Source organism: Cyprinus carpio, chromosome B25 (assembly GCF_018340385.1).
Source record: "Cyprinus carpio isolate SPL01 chromosome B25, ASM1834038v1, whole genome shotgun sequence".
Taxonomy (NCBI): Eukaryota; Metazoa; Chordata; class Actinopteri; order Cypriniformes; family Cyprinidae; genus Cyprinus; species Cyprinus carpio.
The window spans coordinates 22,121,553-22,140,620 of record NC_056621.1 but is presented as its reverse complement, the minus strand read 5'-3'; the positions used below and the strand labels follow the sequence as shown (position 1 = coordinate 22,140,620).

The 19,068-nt window shown below is 36.4% G+C and overlaps 1 long non-coding RNA gene across 1 annotated transcript; it reads left to right on the top strand.

Moving 5' to 3' along the window:
- Positions 1-1,801: 1,801 nt before the first annotated feature.
- LOC122142482 lies at positions 1,802-18,472 on the top strand. The gene is made up of 4 exons (XR_006158633.1): positions 1,802-1,857; positions 9,231-9,369; positions 13,032-13,118; positions 17,806-18,472. It is a non-coding gene; the product is annotated as an uncharacterized LOC122142482 (long non-coding RNA).
- The last annotated feature ends 596 nt before the right edge of the window (positions 18,473-19,068 follow it).

Below are 19,068 nucleotides of genomic sequence, written 5' to 3'. Positions count from 1 at the left end.
TTTTGCACAAATGCAAACCTAAATGTGCATCCCCATATATTGAGTATATTGTGCTTATTTGCAGGTGATATTCTGAATGACAGTCATCCTGAGGTTATTGCTTGGAGGGGATGTGTCAGATAATTTTTTTGATCTGACAGGGCTTCATTCCATTAGTCATGTGTTCACAAACCAAACCCCAACTGCGTCTGAGATCTTTTGTAGCCTCCACACACACTGTAAACATATCTTATGGGCATATATGATGGATTTATGTGTTTACCCATCTGTGTTTGTACATGGATTTCACATTCGTCAAGCGGATGTTATGTCCTGTAACGTGCTGAACATGTTAAAATGAAGGGGATCTGCTGTGATAAAGCTTTTTACTTATGCAATATTTGGCTTGCTCTGAACATTGTTTTCAGAGCATTTTATTGTTCTTACTCCAATTTAAGATGTTTATTAATATCTTATGAATATTTATTGATTATTATTATTTAAAAAAAAAAAATTATTTAAATTTTTATTAAATGTAATATTTATTGGGGTATATTTGTAGCAATAGCCAAAACACATTGTGTGGGTCAAAATGACTGATTTTTATTTTATGCCAAAAATCTTTAGGATATTAAGTAAAGATCATGATATTTTGTAAATTTCCTAAATAAATATATCAAAACATAATTTTTGATTAGTAATATGCATTGCTAAGGACTTCATCTGGACAACTTTAAAGGCGATTTTCTCAATAGTGCTGTCAAGCGATTAATCGTGATTACATTCAAAATAAAAGTTTTTGTTTACATAATACATGTGTGTGTACTGTGTATATTTATTATGTAATATATATAAATAGACACATACAATATATATTTAGAAAATATTTACATATATTTATATTAATATAATTTATATATTATATAAATCTATAAAATTATATATTAAATAGATTTATGTACACATGACATATTTTTCTGAAATGTATACATGCCTGTGTGTATTTATATATCCAAAATAAATATACACAGCAATATCTTGGATGATTTTATTTATTTATTTATTTATTTATTTTTTGGATGATTTTAATTTGAATAGTAATTAATCGTTTGACAGTACTAATATATATATATATATACATATATACACACACACATACAATTTAATTATATAATTTTTTATAAGTTATACAGTTTTGAATATGTCCTAAGTTTTAGATTTTTTTTTATTATTTATAAATCAAGCATAAATGTATATTTCATTTAATGTAACAGTACTTTGAAATCAGTAACAACTGATGTTTTCTAATGTGAATTAGTTTCAAAAAAGGGTTTTAGAGGAATAACAGAAGTGAATTTAGTTATGTGTACATCCCGATGTTTCCCGTCCTCAGGTATCTGATGGAGCAGCTGTTCAGGGCCATAAGCGACCAGAGCTTGGATGTTTTCTGCCCTGGATCTGAAGAGGGAAAATGGGCAGTTAAACCAGGAGTTTCTTTCCTTTTCAGTCCAGCTACTGCTTAAATATTAAAAACTAAATATTTATGTTACAGGGATACTCCACCCCAAAATGAAAATTTTGTCATTTGACATGCCAACCATAACGTTATGAAATGATGCGAATACTTTTTGTATGCAAAGAAAACAAAAATAACAGCTTTATTCAACAATTCGTCTCTGTGTCTCTCCGCATCACAGTTGAACCACTGATGACAGATGGAGTATTCTGACGATGCTTTTCATACTTTCCTGGACCTTGACACTGTTATTTACTTGCCAGTCTACGAGACAGTCACAAGCCTCCTGGTTTTCATCCAAAATATCTTACATTGTGTTCCGAAGACGAACAAAGCTTTTACGGGTTTGGAACGACATGGGGGTAAGTGATTAATGACAAAATTTTCATTTTGGGATGGAGTATCCCTTTAGCCTTATACTACCAGTCAAATGTGTTTACACATTCTCACTTTTTTATTACTTACCATTTTAGAAAAAAATATTCATCACAAATTAGAATAAAAGTTTAAAACAAATCAAAATGATCAGTCATTTCATCACAGTTGAAGAATTCATACAAAAATAAGGGATAAAAATAGCGTATCTAGTACTGCCCTACATACATACAGACAGTCACTGATCATCAGGGAAGCAACACAACAACAACAACCAAGGGGGTGTAAATTTATATGTAAATATGTTATGTGAAATATCTTAATCTGTCAGTACAAAAAAAAAAAAAAATATTCCTGTAATTTTTCATTTAAATTCAAGTAAATATATTAGGTGAAAGAAGTTCTGGCATACTTACGCAGTCAACTGTATATATTATATTGGGTAGATTACAAATTGTAGTCTCTTATTGATTCTAAATTACATGACAAAACTTGTAGTTAGAAACGTAATCCATTACATTACATTATAGATTGTATAATCAGACTACTTTTTGATTACTTTTTGATTACTACAGTATCATGTTTATTTAAATAGGATAATCTTGTGCCAAATTGATATAAAAATACAAAAAGAAAGAAAATATATTCTATTCATTGTTATTAACAACATATGAAGTGCATTACGTGAATAATATTACATTAAATAAAATAACATGAATTTCTGCATATAAATGTAAAGATGAAAAAGAAGAATTTGGGAAGAATCAATAAATTATTAATTTTTTTGCTAATTTGTGAATATTTTGTAATTATGTAATCAATAACAAAGTAACTGTAGTCTGATGACGAGTATTTTTACAATGTAATTTAATCTAATTTAGTGCTGTCAAATGATTAATCACATCCAAAATAAAAGTTTGTGTTTACATAATGTGTGTGTGTACTGTGTATATTTATTATGTATATATAAATACCCACACATACATTGTATATTTTACAAATATTTACATGTTTATATTTATATTAATATAATTTATATTATATATAAGTATATTTAATATATATATATATATATATTAAAAAATTCTGAAATATATTCATGCATGTTTTTTTACCTGTGACTTATTAACTGGTTTTAGAGAAAAACTAAAAGGTAAAATAGTTTGAATGTTTCTTATATGTCTAATTTTATTAATATACTGTCTAGGAACATGATTCTCAGATAAATGACTTGCTCTAATAAAATGTTACTTTTGCTTTGTCTATAACAACTGCTTTGCTGGCTGCTTTGTTTACTGCCGTTACCGGGGAAACAGTTATGTTTCTGCAGTTCCGAAAGCGCCACCTGCTGGCAGAGAATGCATTTTCAATAAGCATGTCTGCGGTTTTTGTTCAGACCAATGCAAAAATCAACCCATGTTTTTACCCTGCAAACACACAGAGCTGTAAATGTGAACTGGTGGATCGATAAGAAGATAATGCATTATAAAAATCTAAACAGTAAAATGTATTTATATGTTATTTAATTAATATAATAATTTATTGATAATAATTGTTTAAATTAATATAATATTTAATACTTATGACTCATCCATTTTCTTAAAAATGGTTTAAAGGCTGAAATGTGAAGTGTATCATTTTATAAAACTTTTTGTTTTTGTGAAAACTTGTATCTGAACAGTATATCATGTTTTTACAGTCATTTTACAGTTTAATATGTTACTAAAGACATACTACCCCACTCATATGGTATTTATTAAATTTGTCTTAAAAAAATCCTGCAGAAACCCTGCAAGTTGTCTAGTAGAAGTTTCTTGATAATTTAATTTTCTTTTCTTTTTTTGAGTAATTATCTCTATGTATTGATGTTGCAAAACCATTAGTTTTTATTTTATTTTTCTTGGTTTGTCCAGAGATGCTATCTTTGCGTAATTGCAAATTTTGGGTTAACAGGTGTTTATTGACCCCTCAGTATGTTCATATCTCATAATGGGAAGAGTCTGAGTCTCAGTTCCAAATATTTATTTAGAATCAGAATCAGAATGAGCTTTATTGCCTGGTATGTTTACACATACAAGAAATTTGTTTTAGTGACAGAGGCTCCACAGTGCAACAGAATGACAGTGACAAGACAGGATGCAGATAATAAAAAGAATAATATACAAATATACAAAATAGACAATGTACAAAATAGCAAAAACACAATATATAATATAGACAATTAAAAACCTGATTCCAAAAAAAGTTGGGACACTGTACAAATTGTGAGTAAAAAAGGAATGGAATAATTTACAAGTCTCATAAACTTATATTTTATTCACAATAGAATATAGATATATCAAATGTTGAAAGTGAGACATTTTGAAATGTCAAGCCAAATATTGGCTCATTTTGGATTTCATGAGAGCTACACATTCCAAAAAAGTTGGGACAGGTAGCAATAAGAAGCTGGAAAAGTTAAATGTACATATAAGGCACAGTTGGAGGACCAATTTGCAACTTATTAGGTCAATTGGCAACATAATTGGGTATAAAAAGAGGATCACCAATTCCCCCAATGCTGCGGCGAAAAATAGTGGAGCAATATCAGAAAGGAGTTTCTCAGAGAAAAATTGCAAGGAGTTTGAAGTTATCATCATCTACAGTGCATAATATCATCCAAAGATTCAGAGAATCTGGAACAATCTCTGTGCGTAAGGGTCAAGGCCGGAAAACCATACTGGATGCCCGTGATCTTCGGGCCCTTAGACGGCACTGCATCACATACAGGAATGCTACTGTAATGGAAATCACAACATGGGCTCAGGAATACTTCCAGAAAATATTGTCGGTGAACACAATCCACCGTGCCATTTGCTGTTGCAGGCTAAAACTCTATAGGTCAAAAAAGAAGCCATATCTAAGCATGATCCAGAAGCACAGACGTTTTCTCTGGGCCAAGGCTCATTTAAAATGGACTGTGGCAAAGTGGAAAACTGTTCTGTGGTCAGACGAATCAAAATTTGAAGTTCTTTTTGGAAAACTGGGACGCCATGTCATCCGGACTAAAGAGGACAAGGACAACCCAAGTTGTTATCAGCGCTCAGTTCAGAAGCCTGCATCTCTGATGGTATGGGGTTTGCATGAGTGTGTGTGGCATGGGCAGCTTACACTTCTGGAAAGGCACCATCAATGCTGAAAGGTATATCCAAGTTCTAGAACAACATATGCTCCCATCCAGACGTCGTCTCTTTCAGGGAAGACCTTGTATTTTCCAACATGAAAATGCCAGACCACATACTGCATCAATTACAACATCATGGCTGCGTAGAAGAAGGATCCGGGTACTGAAATGGCCAGCCTGCCGTCCAGATCTTTCACGCATAGAAAACATTTGGCGCATCATAAAGAGGAAGATGCAACAAAGAAGACCTAAGACAGTTGAGCAACTAGAAGCCTGTATTAAACAAGAATGGGACAACATTCCTATTCCTAAACTTGAGCAACTTGTCTCCTCAGTCCCCAGACGTTTGCTGACCGTTATAAAAAGAAGAGGGGATGCCACACAGTGGTAAACATGGCCTTGTCCCATATTTTTTGAGATGTGTTGATGCCATGAAATTTAAAATCAACTTATTTTTCCCTTAAAATGATACATTTTCTCAGTTTAAACATTTGATATGTCATCTATGTTGTATTCTGTATAAAATATTGAAATTTGAAAACTCAAAATCAATAAATACTTTTTTTTATTCACAATTTGTACAGTTTCCCAACTTTTTTGGAATCGGGTTTGTATATATGTACAGGTATGATATGTGCAAATATGATATGTGCATTGAAATGTAATAAGTATGTGTGTTAAATAAATAATGTATAATAGTGTTGTGTGTTCCACGTTTATTGTTAAATGTTCATGAGATGGATTGCCTGAGGGAAGAAACTGTTCCTGTGTTTGGCCGTTCTGGTTCTCAGAGCTCTGTAGCATCGACCAGATGGCAACAGTTCAAAGAGAGAGTGTGCTGGATGTGAGGGGTCCAGAGAGATTTTGTTAGCCCTTTTGCTCACTCTGGATGAGTACATTCTTGGAGAGTAGGGTGAGTTGTCCCAGTGATTTGATCAGCAGTCCGGACTATCTTCTGTAGTCTTCTGAGGTCAGATTTGGTAGCTGAGCTGAAACAGACAGTTATATAAGTGCAGAGGGCGGATTCAATGATGGCGGAGTAGAACTGTTTCAGCAGCTCCTGTGGCAGGTTGAACTTCCTCAGCTGGCTCACTATTTGCTGCCTGTCTGTCAGGAAGCTGTTGATCCACTGACGGATGTGGGCACAGAGAGCTGAGTTAATTTGGCCAGGAGAAGGTTTGGGTTGAAAGTGTTAAATGCCGAGCTGAAGTCCACAAACTGGATCCTCACATAAGTCCCTGGTCTGTCTAGATGTTGCAGAATGTAGTGCAGTTCCATGTTGACTGTATCATCCACAGACCTGTTTGCAAACTGCAGGGGGTCCAGTGAGGGTCCAGTGATATCCTTCAGATAAGCCCAAACTAGTCTTTCAAATGATTTCATGGCCACAGACGTTAGAGCCACAGGTCTGTAGTCATTAAGTCCAGTAATTTTGGGTTTCTTTGGGATGATGGTGGAGCGTTTGAAGCATGAAGGGACTTCACAGCTGCAGTGATCTGTTGAAGATCTGTGTGAAGATGGGGGCCAGCTGGTCAGAGCAGGTTTTCAAACAGGCTGGTGTCACACCATCTGGGCCTGGTTCCTTTCTTCTCTTGTTCTTTCTGAAGACCTGACGCACATCATCTTCACTGATCTGAAGTGAAGGTGTGGGGAAGAGGTGGGTTGCAGGAGGTGTGAATGGTGTTTTTTCAAACCTGTAATAAAACTCAGATCGTCTGCCAGTTGTTGATTCTCCACAGTGCTGGGGGATGGTGTCTTGTAGTTATCTATCTCAATCCATACCACACTAAAGCAGGACAACTTCAATAAAAGAGAATTGGTTCCTTAGCTTTCCAGAATTATAGCTCTTTGCCCCATTCCTGCGAGCATCTTCCTTGGCCTGACGGAGCTGTCTGAGTTTTGCAGTGAACCATGGTTTGTCATTGTTGTATGTTAAATAGGTCCTGGTAGGAATGCACATATCTTCACAGAAACTGATGTATGAAGTTACAGTCCCTGTGAGCTCATCCAGAATGGTGCAAGCAGCTTCAAAAACACTCCAATCAGTGAGGTCGAAGCAGGCTTGTAAATACTGCTCTGTCCATCTTACAGTCCTTAATACAGGTTTAACTGATTTCAGTTTCTGCCTGTAGGTTGGTATAAGATGAACTAAACAGTGATCACAGAGCCCCAAAGCTGCCCGTGGGACAGAGCGATATGCATCCTTTATTGTGGTGTAACAATGGTCCAATATATTGCTGTCTCTGGTGGGACACGTAACGTGCTGTCTGTATTTTGGCAGTTCACAGGAGAGTTCCCTGAGAATGATTAAAACAGAGTCCGGGTGTTATTCAGTCTCTGTGATCTGATCAGAGAGTTTCTTTAAAGCCAGGCTCACGTGTGCTTGTGGAGGAATGTAAACACTCATGAGAATGAAGGAGTGAAACTCCTGCGGCGAATAGAACAGCTTACAGTTAATGAAAAGTGCTTCTAGATCGGGACAGCACATCTTCTTTAACACTGTTACATATGTACACCACCTTTCATTGATGTAAAGTTTTAAAAATCTTTTATTTGTTCAGGAGAGCAGAAGTAGTTCGTCAGTTTTGTTGGGTAGAGAACGGATATTTGTCAGATGGATCCTAGGCAATGGCATTCGAAATCCGCGCTGCCTGAGCTTCATGAGTGCACCGGCTCTCTTCCCCCATCTGTGTGTCCTGAAGCATTGGATCAACGCCGCTGCTCCGCCAACTACAACGTTCAGCAAAATGTCTGAATAATCGAAATCCGGTAGAAGATTTTGTGGTGTGTTCTGCTGAATATTCAGCAGTTCATCCCTGGTAAAACTGATCTTGTTTGAGAAACAAAAAACAGGAAAAACTAACAAAAACATTACAAACACTGGAGAGCCAAGCACTGAGGCAGCCGTACGCATTTTTGCCATGTTGTTACCATATATAAATACATAAAATGAATGTTTATATTTATTTTTAAGTTTAAGACTACCAAGGTAAGTCTAATACACATGCAGAACATTTGAGGTTTCTCTTGAGGTTTTTTTATGGCAATGAAGTTTTGTGGTAATTATGAGTCTGAGATCTCTCTGGTAAAAGAGTTTTAAAATGCTGGTCATTTTTGTTTGAGGGGATACAAATTAAATCTCTGGTTAAGCATTTACAGACTACCTGTATCCTGTACGTCTAGTAGACCGAAACTTGATTAAAGGCATGACTGTTACAGCACAAGTGTTATTTAGTCATATGTTTAGTCAAGTTTCAGTCTACTGGATACGGGTTGTCTGTAAATGCTTAACCAGAAATGTCCCTGTGTTTTCTGGAAGGCTATTTGGAAGGTTTTCCAAATTGATGTCAGCCTGATCCTTTTCCAGATTATGTTATTTTTTCCACTTTTCTTTTCATGCTGATCTCGCCAATGACCACTTTTATTAGGAGTTACTGCCCAAAGTCAGAAATGGTCTTATAAATCCTCTGTTTCACAGCGCAAGATGTTTTCCACATGCCTGAGCTGGGATTGGACTTGGGTTTCTATTTATTTCTTGCCAAAATTCAGAAGCAAGTTACACTAAGCCAAACTTAATTCTAACTGTAACCATATAGTAAGTACATGTAGCTAATTAATATTACTCTGTACATAAATGTATAATTACACTGTTACAAGGACACCTTAAAATAAAGTATAACCAAAGTATTTATACAGTTGAGGTCAAATTTTACATCCTCGTTTGTTAATGTTAATTGTTTTACCAAAATAAGAGGGTTCACACAAAATGCATGTTATTGTTTATTTAGTACTGACCTGGATATTTCACAAAAGATGTTTACATATAGTCCACAAGAGAAAATAATAGTTGAATCTATAAAAATATTGTTGTTCATGAGTCTCTTGTTTGTCCTGAACAGTGTAACTGCCTGCTTTTCTTCAGAAAAGTCCCGCAGGTCCAACAAATTCTTTGGGGGGATGAAATCATGCATGTTATATAGTTTATAATCATTTTAATGAGGGAGGGATTTTTAAGTACATTTTATTTGATTAAAGTAATTTTAGGGGTAATTTTTTGTTGTTGTTGTCAAGACTCATGTAAATAAAAAACATATAACAGGTTAAGAGGAAGGCTGGAACATAAAAAAACAGCCATTTAATTGACGAATTATATGTTATATTGTTCCATCGAAATAAAACACTTCTTATCTCTAACAGATGCTCTGATGTGAGGGATTTGCCGACAGGTTTCTCTGTACACGATCCGGAGATTCTGCAGTCCGGTCTGGAATTTCCTCAAAACCACATACACACCGAGGCCAAACACAAACACACAGGGCAGAATATCTCCCTGCAGGTGAGTGCACACACATATTCATTCATATACAGGGGTTTATTTCTGTGCTTGTGTAACTCCTCAAAATGAGTTTGTGTTACGTCAAAACTAAAGCAAATAGAAGCAGTGAAGCAGTATGCACTGAACACACCTGCTGTAGACAAGAGCCCTTACAATGTTAATCTCTAGTGTACACAATCCCAAAGCAGACTGCACACCTACAGTAACTCCCAGATGGTTGACGTGTTTCCATTACAATGTCTTTTTTGCTTTTGGTGTAATGACGTCCCGTGAAGGCCTGTCTGTTTTAGCTGCTGGTGTTTGACAGGGTTTTCTTCAGATGTCGTTTTTAGGTGTTGGACAGGCTGTGAAAAAGCCGAACAGTTCATTAATAATTGAAAATTCCCGGCTTTGCTCTGTGATTTTTAATAAGTGTAACTTTTCTGTCCCCTGTAATAAAAAACCGAAGAGGTAACAGTAAAAAAAATTTACGCTGCCGTTCAAAAGTTTGGGATCAGTAAGATTTTCCATGTTTTTTTAAAGAAGTCTCTTATGCTTATATCAAGTCTGTATCTATTTGATCAAAAATACAGAAAAAAATACTTATTTTGTGAAATATTATTGCAATTAAAAATAACGTTTTTCTATTTTAATATACTTTAAAATGTAATTTATTACTGTGATCAGTGCTCAATTTTCAGCATCATTACTCCAGTCTTCAGTGTCACATTCCTTCAGAAATCATTCTAATATGCTGATTTATTATCAGTCTTGGAAACAGTTGTGCTGCTTCATATTTTTTGGAACCTGTGATACTTTTTTTCAGGATTCATTGATAAATAAAACTTCAAAATATAAATTTTGTGTTACAATATATGCTACTATTCAAAAGTTTGGGGTCAGTAAATTTTTTAAAGAAAAATAATATTTTTATTCAGCAAGGATGTGTTAAATGGCAGTAAGGAGTTATATTCTAGGAAAAAATTATGTTTCGAATAAATGCTGCTCTTAAAACCTTTTATTCATCAAAGAATCAAAGAAAAAAGTATCACAGGTCCCCAGGTCCCTGAAGACTGGAGTTATGGCTGATGAAAATTCAACTTTGCATCACAAAAATAAATTATATTGTAAAGTATATTAAAATAGGAAACTGATATTAGAAATTGCAATAATATTTCACAATATTACTGTTTTTTTTCTGTATTTTTGATCAAATAAATACAGCCTTGATAAGCATAAGAGACTTCATTAAAAAACATTACAAATCTTACTCTTCACATGGCTTTTGCCTCAAACTTCTAATTTGCTGCTTATTAATAGTTAGTAAGATAGTTGTTAAGTTTAGGTATAAGGGTTGGATTAAGGGATCTAATACACAGCCAATATGATAGGTAATATTGAGAATTGGTCCTTAAAATAAAGTGTTACTGAAGTATTTACAGGCCAAGCTGGAAGTTAATATCACCCTGGTTCCTTCACCAAAAACCCAAAAGGATTTTTCCACTTAGACTATTTCCTGAGTGTTTTAGTTTGGATAGTTTACAAGAGCATGATTCTAAATATACAATGAGGCTGTGAAAGCGACTAGCGAGTTTAATGTCACTGACAGCCTCTGTAGTACCATTTAGACACTTGTTTTCAACTGTTTTTTCAAGAGAAGTAATAGCTTTTAAAAAAGCAAAAGTGTATTTATTTCATGTTGTAGAATGAATCATTACAATATATTGAGCTTGTGTTAAACACAGACCTTATTTTAGCAATTTAGCCAAAAAAAAAACCAAACAAACAAACAAACAAAAAAACCATTAGAAAAATCAGCCGGGCCGATGGAACCGAATAACTAAAATGCTTGTTTTTGGCCTATAGAAATACAACATGCCTGCAGCAGTCTATGGACTCTGTTAAAAACTTGTCTAAAGCTTTATAAGAAAGTGAAATTTCTCAAAAATCATGACTATTGCACTGAATATCAAAAATCCTCTCTGAAGTGCTTCAGCAGAAGGTTCATTTTTCAAGGTTATGAACAGTAAAAGTGGCCATAACTACAGCAGTCATTGGCCTTTTTTGAGCTGGCTTGGCTCAGTCATTTTCATTCACTGTCTGTGTGGTCCAGTTTAGTGGTTCTTTTAATGATTAGAAGTTTTCTCCCGCTGAACTAACAGTGATATGAATGTCCCTAGAGCCATCCAAAAGGGTCTGGCTGCAGACTTGCACTTGCACTCTCAGACTTGCACTCTCAGACACTTGCACTTCCGGTAGTGACATTACTTGCAGTCTTTATTTTATATTTTGTTATATTTATTTTTGGTTTGAATCTCTCAACATTTTACAACAGCAGCCAGGTGTTGAAGACAAGAAAAAAGAAACTAAATTACGAAGTCACTTGCAATCGCCACTTGCACTCTCAGCTACCTGCGACGTCACTTGCAACCAACACAAATCGTGCATGTTGCCAATGGAGACAAGACGCTGTGGTGATTAAACGATTAAAACTAAATTAGTAACATCACGTACAGGGGTCCTGCAAGAAAAAAAAAAGACCCGCAAATCCGTGGCCACAAAACAGCAGAATATGAATGCAATGCGCAAAGTCTCTCATTAAGCGTTTTCCTCCCGTAGAAAACAAAAACACTTAATATGGCTTATTAATGTAATAAGATGCTATTCAAATATCAAATTCAATATAGTTTATTAATATAACGAATAATGTATAAAACATGGCAAAACAGGTGCAAAACATGGCATAATGTGGCGTAATAATAGACTAAGAAGATAAAGAAGAAACTCAATATGCTCCTCTTCATTATTAAAATATACATAAACAATATGTACAGGCAACCAGGTGAGCCCAGAATAAATGCAACATGCAAAGTTTCACGTTAAGCGTTTTTCCATATAGAATAACTGTCTACAGCTTTTTTATTTCTTTGTCTTTGTCCATTAAGCTATGCGTTTTATTTATAATGATTTTCTACGGGAGGAAATGAAACGCTTAACGAGAGACTCTGTGCATTGCGTTCATATTCTGCTGTTCTGTGGCCGCGGATTTGCGGGTCTTGTCTTTTTCTTGCAGGACCCTGTACGTAACGGTACTAAATTAGTTTTAATCGTTTAATCACCACAGCGTCTTGTCTCCACTGGCAACACATACGATTTGTGTCGATTGCAAGTGACGTCGCAAGTAGCTGAGAGTGCAAGTGACTTCGTAATTTTGTTTCTTTTTTCTTGTCTTCACCACCTGGCTACTGTTGTAAAATGATGAGAGATTCAAACAAAAAGTTATCAATAAATAGAACAAAATAAAAAAGACGGAATGTCACTAGCGGAAGCGCAAGTGTCTGAGACTGCAAGTCTGAGAATGCAAGTGCAAGTCTGCAGCCAGACCCTTCTCGAGCCATCAGCTGGTGTGCTGTATCCCAGCAGCCTCTAGATGTCACTACCAAAGGTAACAAACAGGGAGTGACTAAAAAAGCTCTGGGCACATCACAAGCAAGGTGATCACCTGACAACAAATAATTTGCATTCTGAGGAGAATATGTTTATGACTCACAGGTGGGCTGTAAACGTTGAAGCCTGGTTAATGTTACTTTATACGTTGACAGAGTCATCCCAAAACAGTGAGTCACCACAATAACCAGCTATGAGCTCATGCTTATTACGTTTTGATATTTCTCCATGTGTAGGTCTGTAATCAGTAAAGTGGAGCTCTTTCGTTCGTTTCTGAAACTGGTGGCAGCAACCAAAGACTCTCGGCTTCAAGTGTCCCTCCGGTGAGTGCTTTAAAACTAGGGAGACCTGCAATAGTTTTACTCCAGGAAACATTTCTCATTCCTCATACTCAATTCTTATATTACCATGCACTGATACTATTTGATGAGAACTGAACAGAGCTGGATAATGACACTAACTTTGCAACATTGTCATTATTCAGCTCAATTAATAAAATGTAAAATGCATAATGTTTAAAACACATGACTTTCCTCAACCTTAAATTAATGGACAATATGCTTGTCTCAATAGATCTCAAAACTTATCTTACAGTTATTACTAAATTATAACAAAACTTTAGATAAGATGACAAAAATGAAACCAACATACAGACTGCTTTAGAGAAAATGTGTGTACTCACAGGTAATCAGATATAAAGACGTTTCCCATGTGAAAACTAGTCCCAGACTCTCAGTAAACCGATATTTACACAAATCCCTGTCGTGGTAATCAGATTCACTGCACTGTTTGGTTTAGACTACTGAATCGTGGTGTAAAGTGACAGTTATTTGTTGTTTTCGTGTTATGTCAAACGGGATGTGTGTTTTATTCTTGTAAAGCAGCATGATTATTGAACAGTAGATCTTTGTTAGTTGGTGACCCGAGGGAACAGTGTTCTTCTGTTCTTGTCTCTTTGAAGTGATCCTGCCTAGTGTCCAGCTCTAGTTACACCACTGACAGACTCACACAGGAGCAAATAACAATGATCCATCCATAGAGATCCCACAACACAGGCGTCTATATGCACTCCATGCTCAAATAAATCCATCAGCCTGCGTCTGCTTTCACAGTCTCATTAGCAAAGGATTTCTGCATTATTCCAACAATAAGACTTTACTGTGTGACTGATGCTGGGATTTCCAGATGACTTGCAGCATTAAGCCCAACGAAGCAAACACTTCTACCTCAATTTTTGTGCGTTGGTGTGCTCTGAAAGGGGTCATGACATTTTTTTATTACTTTAATATGTTCCTAGAGGTTTACTTATGATCTTAATAAAGTTTTTTGCACAAAAAAAAAAAAAAAAAAAAAGGAAAAATGATTATTTTTAACCCTCTCTCTAAAATGACCTGTTTTATGGGACGGGTCCTTTAAGGCTTGACAGTAATTAGCCACTGTTATGATTGGCTAACGTCACAGCATAGGAAAAATATTGTCATATTAACACCCCCTGGCTATTCCATGTGAGTGTCTTGACAACATGATTAAAAAAAACAAAAAAAAAACAAACAAAACAACAAAAAAAATAGTCATTTCTAGACAAAGCATTATAAAATCATTTACATACAGTTTGTGATGCAGCTACAGTCAGATCTAGTACCACTTCATCTTGCAACAAATGTTTCTTTGTGACTCTCCATGACACTGTGCCTCCTTTACAAAACAAAATCCTCCGGTCTGATCAAGCGTCTGACATGATCTGGGATGCTATTAAAAATAAACTAACCACTTTTGTGGGATCCTTGTGATATCTGTACAAAGACGAGTACGAGCTGTTTAAACCAAAGGCATCAAAGCGAACGATCTTTCACTGCATGTGTCCTGACGAAAGCGAAGGCACATCTGTATCCAGTGTAGAAAAGATAGCGGCAGTGAATGTCATTTCTGTTTGCTTTTGACGCAACGCGAAACTCGCATTCAGCGTGATCAATGTCAGCCGTTAAGTGAGTGAACACCAGTGGGCGGAGCCTATGGTGAGAAGAAGAAGACTTGTTGCTCTGGAGTCGTGTTTATGCAAATGACTGTACCCAGGTTATTTCATCTTGCACCTCAGATCCAAAATGAGTAGTTTTTGGAGCTTGAACAAACAAATGCATTGTTTATAATAAGGACGACATTTTAACCTATGAAACTTGCAGGATGTTTTAATGGTACAAAGACCTCTAATATGCCAAATGATCAAGGCAAATTTGATTTCTCATGTCATGACCCCTTGAATTGCAATGGGTGATATGCAGTAGCTAGCATTAACATCTGTTTCTGTGGTCCACGATACTTGGGGTTCTCTTTCTAACATTCATTATCTCATTATGGGAACGCCCCAGGCTTGACAGATTGCGGAAGCACCAATGACACCACGTCTGCCAACCATGGCATACCAATCACTGCAGCCATCAGGGAGTCCTGCCTCCCTGTATATAAACTGCAGCCGCAGGGAAAAGGAGAAGGGATTCGACTACAAGAATCATTCCTGCAGACGGTTCAGTGTCAAATGTATGCAGATGTGTGGCCCATGTTCCCCAGGTGCCCCCTGAAACAGTGTCTCCCCCTCCATGGGGTTTGTTCTGAGGGAGGAGAACCAAATGTTCACAAACATCCCAACACAAATAAAAAGTTCTCTGTCACATTAATCCATGAATAATTCCAACGGAAGAAAGGCAACAGGGCGCTTACTTATTTTGTGATTCCCAAGAGATGGTGAGGCCTTAGTTCCATTATGGATTTAAGATACCCTCAACAAACACCTCAGAAAGTACAAGTTCAAAATGCTTTTACTCAAAACATTGTCAAAATGTTCATCAGGGAGACTGGCTCACCTCAGTAGATCTCCAGGATGCATATTTTCACATAGATATCTTTCCTGCATACAGGAGTTATCTGAGATTCGCATATCAAAATACAGCATACAAGTATGCGAAAATTCCCTTTGGCCTCTCCCTAGCTCAGAGAATTTTTACCAAATGTGTAGAGGTGGCTCTGACTGCGTTAAGGACTATGGGAGTCAGAGTCTTGTCTTATCTAGACAAGCATCTCTTGCACTGGGTTGTGGAGGCAATCGTGTTATGCTATAATAATGCGGATATGGAGCCCCCAAGAGAGTTACGGGCTCACACAACTAGAAGGAAAGCTACGTCCTGGGTGCTATTTAAGGGCATTTCTATTCAGGCTAGCTGGTCTTCCCCACACACCTTTGTGAGGTTATACAGACTGGATGTAACAGAACCTTAATTTGCCCTCTCGGTCCTTATCCTTTATTTTGAGTGGGAACAGAAATAGGCTGTTTACATGCATGTCTCCTTCAATGCAAATCAGCTGCTGCTCCCCGCCCCCTTTTCCAGAATAGGGGTGTGTCCCTTTACAGCTCAAATCTCAGATACTCTGCTAAAAAAGATCTGTTTGGTTTTTATTAGGGATGCAGCGATACCATTTTTTTCAGAACTGACCCGATACTGAAAATTCTGAGTATCTGCAGATACCGATCCGATCCAATACAGCGCAGTTTGTTTTTAAGTCATGTAGACTTTCTGTACTTCTGTGTATTGACCTGATCATTATTCTTTTGTGTGTTCAAAACAATCTGCAAAATAGACAACTTCATATTAATGAAAAATAGCAAATGAAAAAAAAAAGTAACTTAAATTAAAATTAAAAATTTAATTTAAAGGTTTAACAGTAACAAAGAATATATTGGATTTGGATAGGTCTCAACTGACTGATACCCGATCCAGCAGAAAATGCCAGTATCGGAGCCGATACCGATACTGAATATCGGATCGATGCATACCTAGTTTTTATTAACATGAACCCCTTTCACACTGAGATTACGGATAATACACGGGTAATGTGTCCTGGCAATAGTTCCCGGATCATTAGGTTTTGGTTCATTGGAACATTGATCTACCTTCAAAACACCTGGTAAGAGTCGCACGATAACGTGCGTCATCACTACGACACACCCTTTACGGCATTGGTTCTAGCTTTTGTTCAAACAGAGTTCATTCCGGGACTGAACCCGGCAGCTATATGAGCAACTGGGGGTTCAGTGCCGTGCTCAAGGGCACTTCAGCCATGGGTACTGAGGGTGGAAGAGAGTGCTGTTCATTCACTCCCTCCCACCTACAACTCCTGCCAACACTGAGACTCGAACCAGGGACCTTCTGGTAACTTGTCCAGCTCTCTAACCATTAGTCCACAGCTGCCCCCTGATGTCTTAAACCATATTAGCTTAGTCAAATACGCACAAGTTTATGTGAAAAACACAAAAAAACAGTCGGTTATATCTGTGAAGGTAAATAGCTCGGAAAGAAACGTCATGTTTATATTAGTTCTGTGTCGCAGCAGTGTAATATACAATAAATAAATAAATCCACTGCTCTCTTGTCTCCTCTGAAACTTGGACTCTAAACAGTGTTCTGTGCTCGTCTGTGCAGCCAGAGACAGAACAGTTAGCAATGTTTTGCTCAAACTTTCACCATGGAGTTAGAACTGCTACACCGTCGTTGCTTGTGAAAACACAATGGCAGAGCCGTGGGTGGAAACGTGCTGATTAAGTGCTTGTAATATAATAAGATCCACTTTTTATGTCACAGAGGGAGCGAAATCTGACGTGCTCATTTTCCCACAAGCTTTCTGGGTTGGTAGATGCAGTGGGGACCTGATTATAGCACTTAAACATGGAAAAAGTCATATTTTTATGATATGTCACCTTCCCCAACTATGAGTCTGAACAACAGGACCGGATGTTTGCAATACGTTGGCCAACCATTTGTGTCTGCGTTTGTGTAGAGTACAGTATGTTTCTAGCATCAGATTGTGTGTTTGAAGCAGAAACATGAAGCCATGCATGCCTGTCCTTAAAGTCACATTGACCTCTGACCTCTCTTGCATGCTCCCTACAGCGTGCAGGTGTTGTTTGTGTATCTGTTGTGTCTGATCGATGTGTTTGTTTCTTCTCTGTGCTCGCTGAAGTGGAAAAGATTTGAAGACGTACTGGGACTACAAGCAGGCTGCAGGGCCGTATCAGCAGGCCTGGACACAGCTGCGTCTGCAGGCCTTCCCGCTGTGGCCCCGCAGCCCACCAGAACTGTTGCTGTTTTCCTAGCAGACTGGACTTTACCATATCAGTGTCCTAAACGGGCTCAAATGAATAAAAGCTGTGTCTTATACTCAAGGCTCCAGCAGAGAACAAATAAATAAATGTAAAAAAAATTGTAAAATAAAAGTGTAAAATACTAAGTGCTACTTAAACAGTATTAGGGAGTAACTAGTTACATGTAACTAAATTATGTAATGTAATTACAAAATAAATGTAACTGTAATCTGTTACAGTTACTGAGAAAAAATGTGTAATTAAATTACAGTTGCTTCTAAAAAATGTTAATAAGAGGGGTTACATCTGAATATTTTCATACATACCGATTTAATTGGTTTCTTTCATAAATTGCATTGATTGCTTTAAAATATGAGACACCAATGTTTCAGGAGTTTAGGACACAAAATATGACACATGCTTATTCTAGAACGGTTTTATTTCCTACTTAGGTTTATGCTTGTGTATGCTTCAATTTTAAGATTAACATTTTTTTTTTCCAAGGCATTGTTAGATACCAGTGTTTCCTGTCATAGCAAATATTTGATTTCAAAAACAGTATTGTAGCTATTAAACTATATGATTTTTAAATCAGTATTTAACCTCAGAACGGTCTCAAAAGTAAAAAGAGGTGCTAAAGTCTGATTTTGTGGTGTCTGTACTTTAAAATTAAATTATTATGATATTGATTCCAGTGATGAAGGATTTTGAAAGTCTGACAGTAATCAGTGTTGAGTTCGACTGTAATGTTAACCCTGCCTGCTTTATATGTTTCAAAATGATTAACAGTTGAAAACATCCATTAGAAATTTAGAAAAGTAACCAAAAAGGGATCAAATGTAATCAGTTACTTTAATAAAGTAATTGAAATCATTACACTGCTACCCTATTTTAAATAGGGTAACATCTGTAACCTATTACATTTCCAAAGTAACCTCCCCAACACTGTACTTAAAACAGCAGAACTGTGAAAGCAACTATGTACAATTTGCACAGTTTACTTACCCGGGTTGCCATTTCTATCTTCTGTTCTCTGTTCATTTCTATTATAAAAGATGTTAGCAGGCTTGCTCTTTTCTCCAATCAGCAAAAGTATATATTGACCAGGGGCTATAAACAAAAAAACAAAAAAAGCAATATGT